The 22,476-nt window shown below is 43.0% G+C and overlaps 2 long non-coding RNA genes and 2 pseudogenes across 4 annotated transcripts; all 4 read left to right on the top strand.

Annotated features, from left to right (window-relative positions):
* Positions 1-3,225: 3,225 nt before the first annotated feature.
* On the top strand, positions 3,226-5,425 carry LOC117813709. Of its 2 annotated transcripts, none has more exons than XR_004631437.1 (3): positions 3,226-3,357; positions 4,573-4,666; positions 5,054-5,425. It is a non-coding gene; the product is annotated as an uncharacterized LOC117813709 (long non-coding RNA). The 2 variants fall into 2 exon arrangements; XR_004631438.1 differs by having other exon boundaries at positions 3,262-3,420.
* Positions 5,426-7,237: 1,812 nt separating this feature from the next.
* LOC117813927 lies at positions 7,238-9,848 on the top strand (annotated as a pseudogene).
* A 3,965-nt stretch (positions 9,849-13,813) lies between these two features.
* On the top strand, positions 13,814-16,021 carry LOC117813731. 2 transcript variants are annotated; one of them, XR_004631440.1, is made up of 3 exons: positions 13,814-13,945; positions 15,169-15,262; positions 15,650-16,021. It is a non-coding gene; the product is annotated as an uncharacterized LOC117813731 (long non-coding RNA). The 2 variants fall into 2 exon arrangements; XR_004631441.1 differs by having other exon boundaries at positions 13,847-14,008.
* Positions 16,022-17,835: 1,814 nt separating this feature from the next.
* On the top strand, positions 17,836-20,439 carry LOC117813926 (annotated as a pseudogene).
* The last annotated feature ends 2,037 nt before the right edge of the window (positions 20,440-22,476 follow it).

Here is a 22,476-nt window from a genome sequence, read left to right as displayed (position 1 = left end):
ACGTCCTCCAGTCTGTGATCGCGTGCCTGCAGACGCAGCACCCCAAAACTCTGGACCTTCTGTGTGCCAACGTGAGGGGGGCTTACAGCTGTTCTCCTCTCCCCCCTCTTGGAGAACCAGACCACAACCCGATCCACCTGGAAACCGCCTACAGGCCACTCGTGAACCAGCAGGAGGCCTGCACCAGGATGGTAAAAGGTTTGGTCTAAGGATGCAGAAGGAGCCCTCCAGGAGTGCTTCAATGTCACAGACTGGGAGCTTTTTAAAGAGGACCACGGTGACATTGAAGGTCTCTCTCGTTGCATTACAGACTACATCCGCTTCTGTGAGGATACCATCATCCCAACAAAAAAGATCCGCTGCTTCTCTAACAATAAACCCTGGATTAATAAGGAAATCAAAGCCCTCCTCAACAGGAAGAAGAGGGCCTTCATGTCCAAAGATCAGGAGAAGCTCAGAGCTGTTCAGAAGGAGCTGAAGAGGGAACTCAGTGAAGTTAAAAACAGCTACAAGGAGCGGATAGAGGCCAAGTTGGGACAGGACAGTACGAAAGAGGTGTGGAATGGGATGAAACAGATGACAGGATGCAACAAGCCTGCTCTGAGAGCTGAAGGAGACCCAGAATTTGCTTCTGTGCTGAACCTGTTCTTCAACAGGTTCGACACATCCCCCACCACGGTGAGCTCAGATAGTGATCCTGGGTCGTCAACCACCTCAACAGAGTCTCCAGCAGAGGTGTGAATGGGGGATTCACACCTCTGCTGGAGACTCTGCTCTTTGTCCAATCAGCAGCTTGGCTACCTTTCCCCCCCTCAGCCCACCAGCAGCTTCTATGGACATTCCTCTTCACCCTCTACACCTCCGACTTCCGCTTGGACTCTGGTTCCTGCCACCTCCGGAAGTTTTTCCGACGACTCCTCCATCGTTGGACGCATCAGCGAAGATGACGAGGAGGAGTACAGAGGACTGATAGAGAGCTTCATCACGTGGTGCGACAGCAATCACCCGACAACAACATCAGTAAGACTAAGGAGCTGGTGGTGAACTAAGATAAGATAAGAGATTCCTTTACTCGTCGCACAACGGGGAAATTCAAGTGTCACAGTAACAGAGTAGACAGTGCAAAAGAAATATAAAAAGCAAACAAGAGCCTATAAAGTAACACTTATTAAAAAGTTATTAGCAATTAAAAATTTAAATTAAAGAGGTCAAAAATAAGCATATCTTAAATTCACACACATATATATATATACATATACTATTGGTTATAGAGTCTGACAAGAAGGGACAAAGCAGACTCTTTCTGCTCAGGAGACTCAGGTATTTTGGTGTGGAGGAGGCTCTTCTGAAGTCCTTCACATCATGAACAGATGTTTGTAAATAGTTAAACCTTCACAACATGAACAGATGTTTGTAAATAGTTAAACCTTCACATCATGAACAGATGTTGTTTGTAAATAGTTAAACCTTCACATCATGAACAGATGTTGTTTGTCAATAGTTAAACCTTCACAACATGAACAGATGTTGTTTGTAAATAGTTAAACCTTCACAACATGAACAGATGTTGTTTGTAAATAGTTAAACCTTCACATCATGAACAGATGTTGTTTGTCAATAGTTAAACCTTCACAACATGAACAGATGTTGTTTGTAAATAGTTAAACCTTCACATCATGAACAGATGTTGTTTGTAAATAGTTAAACCTTCACATCATGAACAGATGTTGTTTGTAAATAGTTAAACCTTCACATCATGAACAGATGTTGTTTGTAAATAGTTAAACCTTCACATCATGAACAGATGTTGTTTGTAAATAGTTAAACCTTTACAACATGAACAGATGTTGTTTGTAAATAGTTTAACCTTCACAACATGAACAGATGTTGTTTGTCAATAGTTAAACCTTCACAACATGAACAGATGTTGTTTGTAAATAGTTAAACCTTCACATCATGAACAGATGTTGTTTGTAAATAGTTAAACCTTCACATCATGAACAGATGTTGTTTGTAAATAGTTAAACCTTCACAACATGAACAGATGTTGTTTGTAAATAGTTAAACCTTCACAACATGAACAGATGTTGTTTGTAAATAGTTAAACCTTCACATCATGAACAGATGTTGTTTGTCAATAGTTAAACCTTCACAACATGAACAGATGTTGTTTGTAAATAGTTAAACCTTCACATCATGAACAGATGTTGTTTGTAAATAGTTAAACCTTCACATCATGAACAGGTGTTGTTTGTAAATAGTTAAACCTTTACAACATGAACAGATGTTGTTTGTAAATAGTTAAACCTTCACAACATGAACAGATGTTGTTTGTAAATAGTTAAACCTTCACATCATGAACAGATGTTGTTTGTAAATAGTTAAACCTTCACATCATGAACAGATGTTGTTTGTCAATAGTTTAACCTTCACAACATGAACAGATGTTGTTTGTAAATAGTTAAACCTTCACATCATGAACAGATGTTGTTTGTCAATAGTTAAACCTTCACAACATGAACAGATGTTGTTTGTAAATAGTTTAACCTTCACAACATGAACAGATGTTGTTTGTAAATAGTTAAACCTTCACATCATGAACAGATGTTGTTTGTAAATAGTTAAACCTTCACATCATGAACAGATGTTGTTTGTAAATAGTTAAACCTTCACATCATGAACAGATGTAAATTGTTATTTTTATAAACCTTCACAGCTTGAATTGATGTTTGTTAATTGTTATTTTTATAAACCTTCACAAGTTGAATTGATGTTATGTGTTTGTAAACAGTTATTTTCATAAATGTAGGTTGAAAAGTTAAAAACAAGCAAACCTATTAAGTTACTGTGCTATGGCATTCTTTGGGGGGGAAATAGTAAATGGTCTCAGAAGGGAGGATGTGGTGTTAGTGCTTTGTAACTGCACAGTTTGCATATACTGCCACCTAGTGGATATACACTGTAACTTCCGGTGACTAAGGAGTTAAGGAATAAAGCCATCTCGTTGTAATCCTGCCGTCCGTGTCCAGTACTTTAATAGTCAAGTACAACTCTCAAACAAAACGTAACAGTGACATTACAGTCTTACTGTAGCACATATTATCCCTGTAAGATGCATGGAGGCTAGAGCAAGCTACAGTTAGAGAGCTCTGTCTCACATTATTTTCAATGCTGACCGTGCCGTACTAATTCTCATGATGTTGTGTTGGACCTGCTTCAAATACACTCACTTGACTTGTGTGACCGCTTGTTTGCGTCACTTCCGTTGCCTAGCAGTAACGCGAAATGCCGATGGGAGTCAGGAAGTGGTTAGCAGCCGTCGGAGCAGAAACATGACACATAAGAGAAATGCTCAAGGTATGCGTTGTTTACGGTTGCTCTAACCGATCAAACAGAGACAAGTCGACAGGTTTTTATCGTGTAAGTTCATGTGGAAGTAGCTCACTTCTTCCATCACTTGTAATGTCACGTTTTTCCCATCTTTCTTCTAACCCAACATGGATCATTTACATTTTGGCCGCTCAGCATCATGGGAAATACTAGCATCAGGTGTTCATGCGACTCATTTCTCCTTATTTTCCCGATGTATCTCCTACTTTATGTTTGTGGATAAATTATAGTACGTCTAAGGAGTCCATAACACAAATAGAACAGAAATAAAACATTTAAATTTTAAAATTCAACACCGCGATAGAAATGAGTAGTTGCAGGAGGTGGTTTAAATGGAAGATACGTCCATGATATCTTTGGGACCGGGAAGGGCATACTTGTGGGGTGGTTGTGACGGTGAATCGACTGTGAAGCGTCGTTCACTTGAATGCCACGTTGACAGCCACTCGCGTGCACTTACTGGAACTTGGGCCGGCCGGTGCTTCAAGTCATTGCGGTACCGTCCAGTTCTTTTATTTCCAAATAGCTGAGCCAGATAGGCTCCAGCCTCATGTGTAGGCCTGCTCATATCCAAAATATTATTTCAACCCATTTTGATGGCTTGAGGTACACCAACATAACAATATAGGATCTTAATGTATCTTAATATATACTACAATATTATTTATTACTAATATCTACCAATGATCACACTGGGAGAGAGAGAGAGAGAGAGACAGGCAGGCAGGCAGACAGACAGGCAGACAGACAGGCAGACAGACAGGCAGACAGACAGACAGACAGACAGACAGAGACTATAGCCTCTGTATGTGGGGCGGTTAGACCGCTAAGCCACCAGCGCCCCAGGTCGGACATATTTAATGAGATAAATGATGTGGTTCAAATGGCCTCATGTACAGTAGCGTATAGCCCAGCTTTCCTGTTGACACTCCAGCTGGTTCCTCAGTACATGGGCTCCTAAAAGCAAGCAAGCTGCTGCAAATCACAAACTTTCCACAAGAGGGCGCCCCATGCACCTCAAAGTGGAGGAGGTTGCAGAAGCAGAAATCCTCATTTCCTTCCAAACTGTTGAACTGAAATAAAAAGCTCTGAAAGATTTTGCATCACTGTATGGTATGCATAATTCAAAGTCATATGTCAAACATTCATGCAGTGAATTCAGAGTTTTTTGTCTTGTTTCAGTGAAACTGTCCATCAGTTACTGGATGAGAATCAACACTACCTGAGTCTGCTGACTTCTCTGCTGCGTAACGCCACCCAGGAGATGGAGCAGACGGTACAGTTCTGAGGGACTGCAGGCATGCATGCATGCATTCAAACAGACTCCTTCAGTAAAAGCTTGCACTACATGTAAAGTCACTGCTGATACATTTGGCTTACTTTGGCAGATGACATTTGAAAGAAATGATGTGATTGGTTCCTGCATGTTTTGTAAGTCACACATAGATTGTGACTGTGTGTAAATAGTTGTGGTCTGTTGACTGTCCAAAATGTATGACACCATTTACATTTGCATACAGTGTGTTTTAGATTGCACAGGTTCATGATTAATGTCACAGTTCCAGTTTTAAAATGGTGTAATGGCATAATAAAGTGGAGGGGATGGAATACAGAGAGCGACAAATTTAATATTGAAACTGGCTTGTTTTTGTTCTCCTTGCAGGATCAGGACTGGAGCGGGACTTCCATCCAGAGCAGCTGAAGCTGAACCCCAGAAGCCGTAGTAGAGACTGATCAAAGAGCGCCACCGATGTCAAGAGATTATGTCATAAACAAGTGCCTTATCATCAGAGTAACAACCTAAAGCTTTGTGATTCCATACCGTCTTTAACATCCATGTGAAGCTGCAAGACAATGTGTGAAGCAACCAGATTTGGTAAGCTATTCATGTTCAACTTAAATGTTTGTTATTTAACTGTAAAAGCTATTTCCAGCTGTAAGCAAGACTTGTTGTTGCTATTGATTGAAGGAAAACCCTGCTGCTGGTGAAGTATGCAACGTGAAATGTCAATAAACGTTGTGAGTGTATGTTTTACATGTATGTTTTGTCTTTCAGTAGCTGTTGATATTTTGCTGTGTGGGAGGCATGAGTGAAAGAAAATAAAATTGACTTCCCAAACCTCTGGCACTCACAGTTTAGAATTTGTTTCAACATATTGGTAACAAGAGGGAATTGAAGCATCAAACACTTGATTCCCTGCATTCTGGAGAGTATTTATGTGAGCATTTGTGTTGGAAATGTAATCATTTAAAAGGAAAACACATAATTATTGATACACAACAAACACAAAAATGAACTCCCTGCATGATGCTGTGCACTGTGCGAATTACGGGGGGAAGGGGGGTCTGAGACCCCTTCATTGACACGAGACCCCCTGAAAGCCTCAACTGCAACATTTGAGGGGGGTTTCTTGGGAAGTATTTATAATTTTTTTTCACTACAGATGCCATTTGAAAGCACGTCACGTTTGTTTTAACTGTGCTTCATAAGGAAATATATATTTCACCATACCGTGGTTGGCTGGATTCACATGTTCACGCATGCGTGTGTGCGAGCGCGCGCCCGCACGAGAGGGAAGCACGAGTTGGCTTTTTGTTTTTTTTTTAACTTAATTTTAGATGTACATAACAAACAATGGGCACATTCAGAAGGAGCATCATCCATAAACAATCATTAAGGACATAGAAACAATACAGCTTGAGTTGTTAATTTAAGGCAAATGAGAAAATGATCTATACTTGGAAAATAAATAATAAAATCAGTTGAGTAAGGAGAGGGAATCATTTTACAGTTCAGTGGGAAATCATTTTAGGGAATCGTATATTTGAAGTGCTTTTGGTCCTTTCATTGTTTTCAATGATTTGAGTTTATAATTGGAATTCATTTAGAAAAACAATCCATCTGGGGGGAGATTTCATAGTCCTGTTTTTATGAATAAAGAATTTTGAGAGGCACAGGATTATGTTACAGCAGATTTCATCACTTTTATTTTTTAATATCAAACCAAAAGTGATGTCATTTATTGAAAAGAAAAGTGGAATGGATTTAATTTGGGAAGCATGAGTATCCCATTTGGTTGCAGTCATGTGACTTGGACACAGGCCAAATAATACACTTTAAGATTTCAGCTCTTAAAAACAATTGAAACCCAATTTACTACTCAAGAGTTGTAGATACTGCTCACGTTTAGTCCGAAACACCTCGTCAAACTGTGAAAGTGAGATTTAAAAGGAGGTTGAAGAAACATTCAAAGGGTTAAATGTCCGTCGTCGGACACTGAATATGCTTGTGTTATTAGGAGTTATCAAATCAAAATGTTACCACACAGGGGAAATCCTCCTCTTTCTTCCTTTTTAAAGACATTTTTTGTGCTTTGACATCTTTTATTTCTAGAGGAGAGGAAAGTGTAGAAACCAATCGGCAAACTCCGGTCTCAAACGATGAAGCCAATGCGGAAGTGCTATAAACTGAATCCGCTTGAGGCTGGCTGCAGAAACACCGGAAACTACATGGATATGAATGGGAAAAAGACGATCTTTGTAGCATTAATAAACATGTTTACAGCCTGGTTCAAAAAACGGCTTGGCCATATGAAGCTAATCTCTCTAATGGCACACACTGTACGGGGGGTGAATTTTTTTCTAACGTGACGGTTCAGAAGATATTAAGATTACGAGTTTTGCCCAAATAAGGACATGACTGACGTGACTTCCGGTCGGGAACACACAGCCATTGGCTAAGGGGCTCACACTACGTGACACTCTGCCTGGTTGAGTTCCGCATTACCAATATGGCTGCTGCCGTCGATTTGCTTCAAAACAGCTCTCAGGAACAGATGGGTGACATCACGGATACTACGTCCATATTTTTTACAGTCTATGGTGGAAACTGGGAGAGAGTGGGGGAAAAAATGCGGTAAGAAAGTCACAGGCTGGACTCGAACCCGGATCTGTTGATTCACAGGCGTGCAACTTAACCATTCGGCTAAGTCCGCAGCTGATTCGAAACTGGTCCGCAACACCGCCAGACCCAATCCTCCTCTTTCTAGCTGGCTGGCTCCGTCTTACCTGTCCTTCTCTCCTCACTCCCTCACTCAACCTGCACCCAGCCCCCAAAGACGAGGAGCAGTTTAGGCTGTGGCTGAAGGCGCTGAACCTCAAGTGCCCACCTAAGCGCCCGTATGTGTGCTCGTTTGATTTCGTGGACGGGAAGCCGACAGATGAGTACCCTTACCCCGAGAAATGGCTCGGCTATGATGCTCCAGTAAAGAAGCCCCTGCTCTGAAGAGGTTCTCAGATATGGGTAAGCTAGCTTGTTATTGTTGACTTGTTAGCCTAAAGTTACACTCGTGTAATCCGTGTTTGTTTACCTCTAACGTTGTGAACATAATGAACATTTAATTGACTGCAATTAATATGGAGGATTACCATTGCGACCATATAAGTATCAAACTTACGTTGGTTATTTACATTACAGTCTTACTGTAGCACATATTATCCCTGTAAGATGCTTGTAGGCTAGAGCAAGCTACAGTTAGAGAGCTCTGTCTCACATGATTTTGAATGCTGACCGTGCCGTACTAATGCTCATGATGTTGGACCTTCAAATACACTCACTTGACTTGTGTGAGCGCCTGGTTGAAATTGAAGTGCTAATGTGAAAATGTGTTTGTTTTTTTTCAACAGATGCATCAGTGAGAGTCAGCGAAGCAGTGGACAACTGCGAGGAGGACCAGATTGCCATGCCCACACGCTGCGATGTGGAAACTCAGTGGGAGGATCTGCGCGTCTCTGACCACAGCTATGGTTTAAAAGCATCGCTCCACCTGAAGCCACTGACATACGATATCGGAACACGGTGTGCTGAGCCAGCTGCGTTGTAGAGATCAAAGAGATCGTCGTGGACGTCAGGAGAGGCCGACAGCAGCACCTCCCACTGACCATCAACGGCGCTGCTGTGGAGAGGGTGAGTACCAAGCAGTACCAAGTTCCTGGGACTGCACATCTCTGATGACCTCTCCTGGACAAACAACACTGCATCGCTGGCCAAGAAGGCTCAAAAACGGCTCTACTTCCTCCGTAAACTGAAAAAAGCACAAGTCCCACCCCCCATCATGTTCTCCTTTTACAGAGGCACCATCGAGAGCGTCCTCACTGGCTGCGTCGCTGTGTGGTTTGGTGGCTGTACTGCCTCCTGCCAAAAGACTCTGCAGGGCATAGTGAACACAGCCAGCAAGATCATCGGTGTTCCTCTGCCCTCCCTCACAGACATTTTCCACACCCGCCTCACCAGCAGAGCCGTCAGCATCGCTGGTGACACCTCCCACCCCTACCACTCCCTCTTCAGTCTCCTGCCTTCAGGGAAAAGGTACCGGAGCCTCCGGGTCCGCTCCACCAGACTGTTGAACAGCTTTTTTCACCAGGCTGTCAGGATGCTGAACTCCTCTCACTACCTCCCTCCTCTGCCCCCTGGACTTTGACTTTAACTAACACACACACACACACACGCACTCACGCACTCACGCACGCACGCACGCGCGCACGCGCGCACACACGCACACATGCACGCACGCACTCACACACACACACACACACACACACACACACACACACACACACACACACACACACACACACACACACTACATACAAGGACTGTACCTCAGCTGCTTTTTGCACATTAACCGGTTACTCTATCATTTACTTATTCTCAATACTGTCTGCACCTTAATATCATTTGCACTATTATCTATTCTCATTTTCATTGTACATTTTTAAACTGTCACTGCAATACCTGCACTGTGCACATAGGCTGTTTTTATGGATAGAACTGTATTTATTATATTTTATTGTATTTTTATATTTAAATTTTAGATATTTCAAGAGCTGGAAGAGAGAGAAACAGCATCTCGTTTTTCCTGAATGTCTTGTATATTCAGTGAAAATTGATAATAAAAACCTTTGAATCTTGAATCTTGAATCTTGTACTCCACCTTACTGAGGAAGGACAACCTTTGTTTGCTCCACACAGGGTTGTCTCTGGAGCCTTTCAACTGTGTTGCTGAACACCTCACAAACGAGTACAATAACAGCTTCCAGTTACACCCCAGGAATCAGCTTCTTATGACCCTGATGAAGCTGCGTCTCAATTTATTGAAGGGTGACCTTGCTGAGAGGTTTGGTGTCTGTCAGACCATAGTAAGCAAGGTGATTACGTGCTGGCTTGATCTCACGGAGGAGAACATGAGATATTACATACCCTGGCTTCCCATGGAGACCATTCAGGCAACAATGCTTCAGTGTTTCAAGGAACACTATCCAAAAGCCACCTGTGTGATTGACTGTTCAGAGACCCCCCCCTTCCAAAGCCACGCAACCTTGACTGGAGAAGTGAGTCCTACAGCTGCCGTTTCTGGTTGCAGCAGCTTCGAACCCTCTTTACCTTTTACACTATTTAACTTTCTTTTTTGCTATTTTTTCCTTATAAAAAAGGATGCATCTTGTTTGGGACTTATTGTACCACCGCAGTGTTTTAGTTGTGGATTATTTTTGAAGGAGTTAAGTGGTATTCTGACTTCATTGTCTGGAGAATGACTTACTCCCGTGAGGAACTACTGCGCTACAGGCGTGCAGCAGGAGTTCCCTCAACGTGCATCCCTGAGGAGATACGGAGAGGCGGCCAACGCGGGAAGAAGGCCGGCAGGAAAGTCAGAAAGAGGATCGAGAGGGACAGAAAATTCAAGCCTTTTCTTCCATCCATCATCATGGGGAACGTGAGGTCACTCGCCAACCAGACGGATGAACCGATGGCTTTAGTAAACAGCCAGAGCATCTACAGGGAGTGCAGTTTGCTCTGCTTCACGGAGACATGGCTGCACGGGAATATACCGGACACTGTGCTTGAACTGGCTGGCTTCACGCTGATACGCGCAGACAGGGGAAAGCAGAGCGGTAAGAAGAGAGGAGGAGGTCTTGCTGTCTTTGTGAACTCTAAATGGTGTAATCCCAGGCATATTACAGTGAAGCACTCTGTCTGCACCCCTGATGTGGAACTTTTGGCGGTGGGATTACGGCCGTACTATCTGCAGCGGGAGTTTTCACACACCATCGCTGTGACTGTCTACATTCCTCCATCAGCTGCAGCGGCTTCAGCGAGTGACGTCCTCCAGTCTGTGATCGCGTGCCTGCAGACGCAGCACCCCAAAACTCTGGACCTTCTGTGTGCCAACGTGAGGGGGGCTTACAGCTGTTCTCCTCTCCCCCCTCTTGGAGAACCAGACCACAACCCGATCCACCTGGAAACCGCCTACAGGCCACTCGTGAACCAGCAGGAGGCCTGCACCAGGATGGTAAAAGGTTTGGTCTAAGGATGCAGAAGGAGCCCTCCAGGAGTGCTTCAATGTCACAGACTGGGAGCTTTTTAAAGAGGACCACGGTGACATTGAAGGTCTCTCTCGTTGCATTACAGACTACATCCGCTTCTGTGAGGATACCATCATCCCAACAAAAAAGATCCGCTGCTTCTCTAACAATAAACCCTGGATTAATAAGGAAATCAAAGCCCTCCTCAACAGGAAGAAGAGGGCCTTCATGTCCAAAGATCAGGAGAAGCTCAGAGCTGTTCAGAAGGAGCTGAAGAGGGAACTCAGTGAAGTTAAAAACAGCTACAAGGAGCGGATAGAGGCCAAGTTGGGACAGGACAGTACGAAAGAGGTGTGGAATGGGATGAAACAGATGACAGGATGCAACAAGCCTGCTCTGAGAGCTGAAGGAGACCCAGAATTTGCTTCTGTGCTGAACCTGTTCTTCAACAGGTTCGACACATCCCCCACCACGGTGAGCTCAGATAGTGATCCTGGGTCGTCAACCACCTCAACAGAGTCTCCAGCAGAGGTGTGAATGGGGGATTCACACCTCTGCTGGAGACTCTGCTCTTTGTCCAATCAGCAGCTTGGCTACCTTTCCCCCCCTCAGCCCACCAGCAGCTTCTATGGACATTCCTCTTCACCCTCTACACCTCCGACTTCCGCTTGGACTCTGGTTCCTGCCACCTCCGGAAGTTTTTCCGACGACTCCTCCATCGTTGGACGCATCAGCGAAGATGACGAGGAGGAGTACAGAGGACTGATAGAGAGCTTCATCACGTGGTGCGACAGCAATCACCCGACAACAACATCAGTAAGACTAAGGAGCTGGTGGTGAACTAAGATAAGATAAGAGATTCCTTTACTCGTCGCACAACGGGGAAATTCAAGTGTCACAGTAACAGAGTAGACAGTGCAAAAGAAATATAAAAAGCAAACAAGAGCCTATAAAGTAACACTTATTAAAAAGTTATTAGCAATTAAAAATTTAAATTAAAGAGGTCAAAAATAAGCATATCTTAAATTCACACACATATATATATATACATATACTATTGGTTATAGAGTCTGACAAGAAGGGACAAAGCAGACTCTTTCTGCTCAGGAGACTCAGGTATTTTGGTGTGGAGGAGGCTCTTCTGAAGTCCTTCACATCATGAACAGATGTTTGTAAATAGTTAAACCTTCACAACATGAACAGATGTTTGTAAATAGTTAAACCTTCACATCATGAACAGATGTTGTTTGTAAATAGTTAAACCTTCACATCATGAACAGATGTTGTTTGTCAATAGTTAAACCTTCACAACATGAACAGATGTTGTTTGTAAATAGTTAAACCTTCACATCATGAACAGATGTTGTTTGTAAATAGTTAAACCTTCACAACATGAACAGATGTTGTTTGTCAATAGTTAAACCTTCACAACATGAACAGATGTTGTTTGTAAATAGTTAAACCTTCACATCATGAACAGATGTTGTTTGTAAATAGTTAAACCTTCACATCATGAACAGATGTTGTTTGTAAATAGTTAAACCTTCACATCATGAACAGATGTTGTTTGTAAATAGTTAAACCTTCACATCATGAACAGATGTTGTTTGTAAATAGTTAAACCTTTACAACATGAACAGATGTTGTTTGTAAATAGTTTAACCTTCACAACATGAACAGATGTTGTTTGTCAATAGTTAAACCTTCACAACATGAACAGATGTTGTTTGTAAATAGTTAAACCTTCACATCATGAACAGATGTTGTTTGTAAATAGTTAAACCTTCACATCATGAACAGATGTTGTTTGTAAATAGTTAAACCTTCACAACATGAACAGATGTTGTTTGTAAATAGTTAAACCTTCACAACATGAACAGATGTTGTTTGTAAATAGTTAAACCTTCACATCATGAACAGATGTTGTTTGTCAATAGTTAAACCTTCACAACATGAACAGATGTTGTTTGTAAATAGTTAAACCTTCACATCATGAACAGATGTTGTTTGTAAATAGTTAAACCTTCACATCATGAACAGGTGTTGTTTGTAAATAGTTAAACCTTTACAACATGAACAGATGTTGTTTGTAAATAGTTAAACCTTCACAACATGAACAGATGTTGTTTGTAAATAGTTAAACCTTCACATCATGAACAGATGTTGTTTGTAAATAGTTAAACCTTCACATCATGAACAGATGTTGTTTGTCAATAGTTTAACCTTCACAACATGAACAGATGTTGTTTGTAAATAGTTTAACCTTCACAACATGAACAGATGTTGTTTGTAAATAGTTAAACCTTCACATCATGAACAGATGTTGTTTGTCAATAGTTAAACCTTCACAACATGAACAGATGTTGTTTGTAAATAGTTTAACCTTCACAACATGAACAGATGTTGTTTGTAAATAGTTAAACCTTCACATCATGAACAGATGTTGTTTGTAAATAGTTAAACCTTCACATCATGAACAGATGTTGTTTGTAAATAGTTAAACCTTCACATCATGAACAGATGTAAATTGTTATTTTTATAAACCTTCACAGCTTGAATTGATGTTTGTTAATTGTTATTTTTATAAACCTTCACAAGTTGAATTGATGTTATGTGTTTGTAAACAGTTATTTTCATAAATGTAGGTTGAAAAGTTAAAAACAAGCAAACCTATTAAGTTACTGTGCTATGGCATTCTTTGGGGGGGAAATAGTAAATGGTCTCAGAAGGGAGGATGTGGTGTTAGTGCTTTGTAACTGCACAGTTTGCATATACTGCCACCTAGTGGATATACACTGTAACTTCCGGTGACTAAGGAGTTAAGGAATAAAGCCATCTCGTTGTAATCCTGCCGTCCGTGTCCAGTACTTTAATAGTCAAGTACAACTCTCAAACAAAACGTAACAGTGACATTACAGTCTTACTGTAGCACATATTATCCCTGTAAGATGCATGGAGGCTAGAGCAAGCTACAGTTAGAGAGCTCTGTCTCACATTATTTTCAATGCTGACCGTGCCGTACTAATTCTCATGATGTTGTGTTGGACCTGCTTCAAATACACTCACTTGACTTGTGTGACCGCTTGTTTGCGTCACTTCCGTTGCCTAGCAGTAACGCGAAATGCCGATGGGAGTCAGGAAGTGGTTAGCAGCCGTCGGAGCAGAAACATGACACATAAGAGAAATGCTCAAGGTATGCGTTGTTTACGGTTGCTCTAACCGATCAAACAGAGACAAGTCGACAGGTTTTTATCGTGTAAGTTCATGTGGAAGTAGCTCACTTCTTCCATCACTTGTAATGTCACGTTTTTCCCATCTTTCTTCTAACCCAACATGGATCATTTACATTTTGGCCGCTCAGCATCATGGGAAATACTAGCATCAGGTGTTCATGCGACTCATTTCTCCTTATTTTCCCGATGTATCTCCTACTTTATGTTTGTGGATAAATTATAGTACGTCTAAGGAGTCCATAACACAAATAGAACAGAAATAAAACATTTAAATTTTAAAATTCAACACCGCGATAGAAATGAGTAGTTGCAGGAGGTGGTTTAAATGGAAGATACGTCCATGATATCTTTGGGACCGGGAAGGGCATACTTGTGGGGTGGTTGTGACGGTGAATCGACTGTGAAGCGTCGTTCACTTGAATGCCACGTTGACAGCCACTCGCGTGCACTTACTGGAACTTGGGCCGGCCGGTGCTTCAAGTCATTGCGGTACCGTCCAGTTCTTTTATTTCCAAATAGCTGAGCCAGATAGGCTCCAGCCTCATGTGTAGGCCTGCTCATATCCAAAATATTATTTCAACCCATTTTGATGGCTTGAGGTACACCAACATAACAATATAGGATCTTAATGTATCTTAATATATACTACAATATTATTTATTACTAATATCTACCAATGATCACACTGGGAGAGAGAGAGAGAGAGAGACAGGCAGGCAGGCAGACAGACAGGCAGACAGACAGGCAGACAGACAGACAGACAGACAGACAGACAGACAGACAGACAGACAGAGACTATAGCCTCTGTATGTGGGGCGGTTAGACCGCTAAGCCACCAGCGCCCCAGGTCGGACATATTTAATGAGATAAATGATGTGGTTCAAATGGCCTCATGTACAGTAGCGTATAGCCCAGCTTTCCTGTTGACACTCCAGCTGGTTCCTCAGTACATGGGCTCCTAAAAGCAAGCAAGCTGCTGCAAATCACAAACTTTCCACAAGAGGGCGCCCCATGCACCTCAAAGTGGAGGAGGTTGCAGAAGCAGAAATCCTCATTTCCTTCCAAACTGTTGAACTGAAATAAAAAGCTCTGAAAGATTTTGCATCACTGTATGGTATGCATAATTCAAAGTCATATGTCAAACATTCATGCAGTGAATTCAGAGTTTTTTGTCTTGTTTCAGTGAAACTGTCCATCAGTTACTGGATGAGAATCAACACTACCTGAGTCTGCTGACTTCTCTGCTGCGTAACGCCACCCAGGAGATGGAGCAGACGGTACAGTTCTGAGGGACTGCAGGCATGCATGCATGCATTCAAACAGACTCCTTCAGTAAAAGCTTGCACTACATGTAAAGTCACTGCTGATACATTTGGCTTACTTTGGCAGATGACATTTGAAAGAAATGATGTGATTGGTTCCTGCATGTTTTGTAAGTCACACATAGATTGTGACTGTGTGTAAATAGTTGTGGTCTGTTGACTGTCCAAAATGTATGACACCATTTACATTTGCATACAGTGTGTTTTAGATTGCACAGGTTCATGATTAATGTCACAGTTCCAGTTTTAAAATGGTGTAATGGCATAATAAAGTGGAGGGGATGGAATACAGAGAGCGACAAATTTAATATTGAAACTGGCTTGTTTTTGTTCTCCTTGCAGGATCAGGACTGGAGCGGGACTTCCATCCAGAGCAGCTGAAGCTGAACCCCAGAAGCCGTAGTAGAGACTGATCAAAGAGCGCCACCGATGTCAAGAGATTATGTCATAAACAAGTGCCTTATCATCAGAGTAACAACCTAAAGCTTTGTGATTCCATACCGTCTTTAACATCCATGTGAAGCTGCAAGACAATGTGTGAAGCAACCAGATTTGGTAAGCTATTCATGTTCAACTTAAATGTTTGTTATTTAACTGTAAAAGCTATTTCCAGCTGTAAGCAAGACTTGTTGTTGCTATTGATTGAAGGAAAACCCTGCTGCTGGTGAAGTATGCAACGTGAAATGTCAATAAACGTTGTGAGTGTATGTTTTACATGTATGTTTTGTCTTTCAGTAGCTGTTGATATTTTGCTGTGTGGGAGGCATGAGTGAAAGAAAATAAAATTGACTTCCCAAACCTCTGGCACTCACAGTTTAGAATTTGTTTCAACATATTGGTAACAAGAGGGAATTGAAGCATCAAACACTTGATTCCCTGCATTCTGGAGAGTATTTATGTGAGCATTTGTGTTGGAAATGTAATCATTTAAAAGGAAAACACATAATTATTGATACACAACAAACACAAAAATGAACTCCCTGCATGATGCTGTGCACTGTGCGAATTACGGGGGGAAGGGGGGTCTGAGACCCCTTCATTGACACGAGACCCCCTGAAAGCCTCAACTGCAACATTTGAGGGGGGTTTCTTGGGAAGTATTTATAATTTTTTTTCACTACAGATGCCATTTGAAAGCACGTCACGTTTGTTTTAACTGTGCTTCATAAGGAAATATATATTTCACCATACCGTGGTTGGCTGGATTCACATGTTCACGCATGCGTGTGTGCGAGCGCGCGCCCGCACGAGAGGGAAGCACGAGTTGGCTTTTTGTTTTTTTTTTAACTTAATTTTAGATGTACATAACAAACAATGGGCACATTCAGAAGGAGCATCATCCATAAACAATCATTAAGGACATAGAAACAATACAGCTTGAGTTGTTAATTTAAGGCAAATGAGAAAATGATCTATACTTGGAAAATAAATAATAAAATCAGTTGAGTAAGGAGAGGGAATCATTTTACAGTTCAGTGGGAAATCATTTTAGGGAATCGTATATTTGAAGTGCTTTTGGTCCTTTCATTGTTTTCAATGATTTGAGTTTATAATTGGAATTCATTTAGAAAAACAATCCATCTGGGGGGAGATTTCATAGTCCTGTTTTTATTTAAACAAAGAATTTTGAGAGGCACAGGATTATGTTACAGCAGATTTCATCACTTTTATTTTTTAATATCAAACCAAAAGTGATGTCATTTATTGAAAAGAAAAGTGGAATGGATTTAATTTGGGAAGCATGAGTATCCCATTTGGTTGCAGTCATGTGACTTGGACACAGGCCAAATAATACACTTTAAGATTTCAGCTCTTAAAAACAATTGAAACCCAATTTACTACTCAAGAGTTGTAGATACTGCTCACGTTTAGTCCGAAACACCTCGTCAAACTGTGAAAGTGAGATTTAAAAGGAGGTTGAAGAAACATTCAAAGGGTTAAATGTCCGTCGTCGGACACTGAATATGCTTGTGTTATTAGGAGTTATCAAATCAAAATGTTACCACACAGGGGAAATCCTCCTCTTTCTTCCTTTTTAAAGACCTTTTTTGTGCTTTGACATCTTTTATTTCTAGAGGAGAGGAAAGTGTAGAAACCAAGCGGCAAACTCCGGTCTCAAACGATGAAGCCAATGCGGAAGTGCTATAAACTGAATCCGCTTGAGGCTGGCTGCAGAAACACCGGAAACTACATGGATATGAATGGGAAAAAGACGATCTTTGTAGCATTAATAAACATGTTTACAGCCTGGTTCAAAAAACGGCTTGGCCATATGAAGCTAATCTCTCTAATGGCACACACTGTACGGGGGGTGAATTTTTTTCTAACGTGACGGTTCAGAAGATATTAAGATTACGAGTTTTGCCCAAATAAGGACATGACTGACGTGACTTCCGGTCGGGAACACACAGCCATTGGCTAAGGGGCTCACACTACGTGACACTCTGCCTGGTTGAGTTCCGCATTACCAATATGGCTGCTGCCGTCGATTTGCTTCAAAACAGCTCTCAGGAACAGATGGGTGACATCACGGATACTACGTCCATATTTTTTACAGTCTATGGTGGAAACTGGGAGAGAGTGGGGGAAAAAATGCGGTAAGAAAGTCACAGGCTGGACTCGAACCCGGATCTGTTGATTCACAGGCGTGCAACTTAACCATTCGGCTAAGTCCGCAGCTGATTCGAAACTGGTCCGCAACACCGCCAGACCCAATCCTCCTCTTTCTAGCTGGCTGGCTCCGTCTTACCTGTCCTTCTCTCCTCACTCCCTCACTCAACCTGCACCCAGCCCCTAAAGACGAGGAGCAGTTTAGGCTGTGGCTGAAGGCGCTGAACCTCAAGTGCCCACCTAAGCGCCCGTATGTGTGCTCGTTTGATTTCGTGGACGGGAAGCCGACAGATGAGTACCCTTACCCCGAGAAATGGCTCGGCTATGATGCTCCAGTAAAGAAGCCCCTGCTCTGAAGAGGTTCTCAGATATGGGTAAGCTAGCTTGTTATTGTTGACTTGTTAGCCTAAAGTTACACTCGTGTAATCCGTGTTTGTTTACCTCTAACGTTGTGAACATAATGAACATTTAATTGACTGCAATTAATATGGAGGATTACCATTGCGACCATATAAGTATCAAACTTACGTTGGTTATTTACATTACAGTCTTACTGTAGCACATATTATCCCTGTAAGATGCTTGTAGGCTAGAGCAAGCTACAGTTAGAGAGCTCTGTCTCACATGATTTTGAATGCTGACCGTGCCGTACTAATGCTCATGATGTTGGACCTTCAAATACACTCACTTGACTTGTGTGAGCGCCTGGTTGAAATTGAAGTGCTAATGTGAAAATGTGTTTGTTTTTTTTCAACAGATGCATCAGTGAGAGTCAGCGAAGCAGTGGACAACTGCGAGGAGGACCAGATTGCCATGCCCACACGCTGCGATGTGGAAACTCAGTGGGAGGATCTGCGCGTCTCTGACCACAGCTATGGTTTAAAAGCATCGCTCCACCTGAAGCCACTGACATACGATATCGGAACACGGTGTGCTGAGCCAGCTGCGTTGTAGAGATCAAAGAGATCGTCGTGGACGTCAGGAGAGGCCGACAGCAGCACCTCCCACTGACCATCAACGGCGCTGCTGTGGAGAGGGTGAGTACCAAGCAGTACCAAGTTCCTGGGACTGCACATCTCTGATGACCTCTCCTGGACAAACAACACTGCATCGCTGGCCAAGAAGGCTCAAAAACGGCTCTACTTCCTCCGTAAACTGAAAAAAGCACAAGTCCCACCCCCCATCATGTTCTCCTTTTACAGAGGCACCATCGAGAGCGTCCTCACTGGCTGCGTCGCTGTGTGGTTTGGTGGCTGTACTGCCTCCTGCCAAAAGACTCTGCAGGGCATAGTGAACACAGCCAGCAAGATCATCGGTGTTCCTCTGCCCTCCCTCACAGACATTTTCCACACCCGCCTCACCAGCAGAGCCGTCAGCATCGCTGGTGACACCTCCCACCCCTACCACTCCCTCTTCAGTCTCCTGCCTTCAGGGAAAAGGTACCGGAGCCTCCGGGTCCGCTCCACCAGACTGTTGAACAGCTTTTTTCACCAGGCTGTCAGGATGCTGAACTCCTCTCACTACCTCCCTCCTCTGCCCCCTGGACTTTGACTTTAACTAACACACACACACACACACGCACTCACGCACGCACGCACGCACGCACGCGCGCACGCGCGCACACACGCACACATGCACGCACGCACGCACACACACACACACACACACACACACACACACACACACACACACACACACACACACACACTACATACAAGGACTGTACCTCAGCTGCTTTTGCACATTAACCGGTTACTCTATCATTTACTTATTCTCAATACTGTCTGCACCTTAATATCATTTGCACTATTATCTATTCTCATTTTCATTGTACATTTTTAAACTGTCACTGCAATACCTGCACTGTGCACATAGGCTGTTTTTATGGATAGAACTGTATTTATTATATTTTATTGTATTTTTATATTTAAATTTTAGATATTTCAAGAGCTGGAAGAGAGAGAAACAGCATCTCGTTTTTCCTGAATGTCTTGTATATTCAGTGAAAATTGACAATAAAAACCTTTGAATCTTGAATCTTGAATCTTGTACTCCACCTTACTGAGGAAGGACAACCTTTGTTTGCTCCACACAGGGTTGTCTCTGGAGCCTTTCAACTGTGTTGCTGAACACCTCACAAACGAGTACAATAACAGCTTCCAGTTACACCCCAGGAATCAGCTTCTTATGACCCTGATGAAGCTGCGTCTCAATTTATTGAAGGGTGACCTTGCTGAGAGGTTTGGTGTCTGTCAGACCATAGTAAGCAAGGTGATTACGTGCTGGCTTGATCTCACGGAGGAGAACATGAGATATTACATACCCTGGCTTCCCATGGAGACCATTCAGGCAACAATGCTTCAGTGTTTCAAGGAACACTATCCAAAAGCCACCTGTGTGATTGACTGTTCAGAGACCCCCCCCTTCCAAAGCCACGCAACCTTGACTGGAGAAGTGAGTCCTACAGCTGCCGTTTCTGGTTGCAGCAGCTTCGAACCCTCTTTACCTTTTACACTATTTAACTTTCTTTTTTGCTATTTTTTCCTTATAAAAAAGGATGCATCTTGTTTGGGACTTATTGTACCACCGCAGTGTTTTAGTTGTGGATTATTTTTGAAGGAGTTAAGTGGTATTCTGACTTCATTGTCTGGAGAATGACTTACTCCCGTGAGGAACTACTGCGCTACAGGCGTGCAGCAGGAGTTCCCTCAACGTGCATCCCTGAGGAGATACGGAGAGGCGGCCAACGCGGGAAGAAGGCCGGCAGGAAAGTCAGAAAGAGGATCGAGAGGGACAGAAAATTCAAGCCTTTTCTTCCATCCATCATCATGGGGAACGTGAGGTCACTCGCCAACCAGACGGATGAACCGATGGCTTTAGTAAACAGCCAGAGCATCTACAGGGAGTGCAGTTTGCTCTGCTTCACGGAGACATGGCTGCACGGGAATATACCGGACACTGTGCTTGAACTGGCTGGCTTCACGCTGATACGCGCAGACAGGGGAAAGCAGAGCGGTAAGAAGAGAGGAGGAGGTCTTGCTGTCTTTGTGAACTCTAAATGGTGTAATCCCAGGCATATTACAGTGAAGCACTCTGTCTGCACCCCTGATGTGGAACTTTTGGCGGTGGGATTACGGCCGTACTATCTGCAGCGGGAGTTTTCACACACCATCGCTGTGACTGTCTACATTCCTCCATCAGCTGCAGCGGCTTCAGCGAGTGACGTCCTCCAGTCTGTGATCGCGTGCCTGCAGACGCAGCACCCCAAAACTCTGGACCTTCTGTGTGCCAACGTGAGGGGGGCTTACAGCTGTTCTCCTCTCCCCCCTCTTGGAGAACCAGACCACAACCCGATCCACCTGGAAACCGCCTACAGGCCACTCGTGAACCAGCAGGAGGCCTGCACCAGGATGGTAAAAGGTTTGGTCTAAGGATGCAGAAGGAGCCCTCCAGGAGTGCTTCAATGTCACAGACTGGGAGCTTTTTAAAGAGGACCACGGTGACATTGAAGGTCTCTCTCGTTGCATTACAGACTACATCCGCTTCTGTGAGGATACCATCATCCCAACAAAAAAGATCCGCTGCTTCTCTAACAATAAACCCTGGATTAATAAGGAAATCAAAGCCCTCCTCAACAGGAAGAAGAGGGCCTTCATGTCCAAAGATCAGGAGAAGCTCAGAGCTGTTCAGAAGGAGCTGAAGAGGGAACTCAGTGAAGTTAAAAACAGCTACAAGGAGCGGATAGAGGCCAAGTTGGGACAGGACAGTACGAAAGAGGTGTGGAATGGGATGAAACAGATGACAGGATGCAACAAGCCTGCTCTGAGAGCTGAAGGAGACCCAGAATTTGCTTCTGTGCTGAACCTGTTCTTCAACAGGTTCGACACATCCCCCACCACGGTGAGCTCAGATAGTGATCCTGGGTCGTCAACCACCTCAACAGAGTCTCCAGCAGAGGTGTGAATGGGGGATTCACACCTCTGCTGGAGACTCTGCTCTTTGTCCAATCAGCAGCTTGGCTACCTTTCCCCCCCTCAGCCCACCAGCAGCTTCTATGGACATTCCTCTTCACCCTCTACACCTCCGACTTCCGCTTGGACTCTGGTTCCTGCCACCTCCGGAAGTTTTTCCGACGACTCCTCCATCGTTGGACGCATCAGCGAAGATGACGAGGAGGAGTACAGAGGACTGATAGAGAGCTTCATCACGTGGTGCGACAGCAATCACCCGACAACAACATCAGTAAGACTAAGGAGCTGGTGGTGAACTAAGATAAGATAAGAGATTCCTTTACTCGTCGCACAACGGGGAAATTCAAGTGTCACAGTAACAGAGTAGACAGTGCAAAAGAAATATAAAAAGCAAACAAGAGCCTATAAAGTAACACTTATTAAAAAGTTATTAGCAATTAAAAATTTAAATTAAAGAGGTCAAAAATAAGCATATCTTAAATTCACACACACATATATATATACATATACTATTGGTTATAGAGTCTGACAAGAAGGGACAAAGCAGACTCTTTCTGCTCAGGAGACTCAGGTATTTTGGTGTGGAGG

The sequence above is a fragment of the Notolabrus celidotus genome, chromosome 6, assembly GCF_009762535.1.
Source record: "Notolabrus celidotus isolate fNotCel1 chromosome 6, fNotCel1.pri, whole genome shotgun sequence".
In the NCBI taxonomy this organism is placed as follows: domain Eukaryota; kingdom Metazoa; phylum Chordata; class Actinopteri; order Labriformes; family Labridae; genus Notolabrus; species Notolabrus celidotus.
This window is presented reverse-complemented; position numbering and strand designations above follow the sequence as displayed.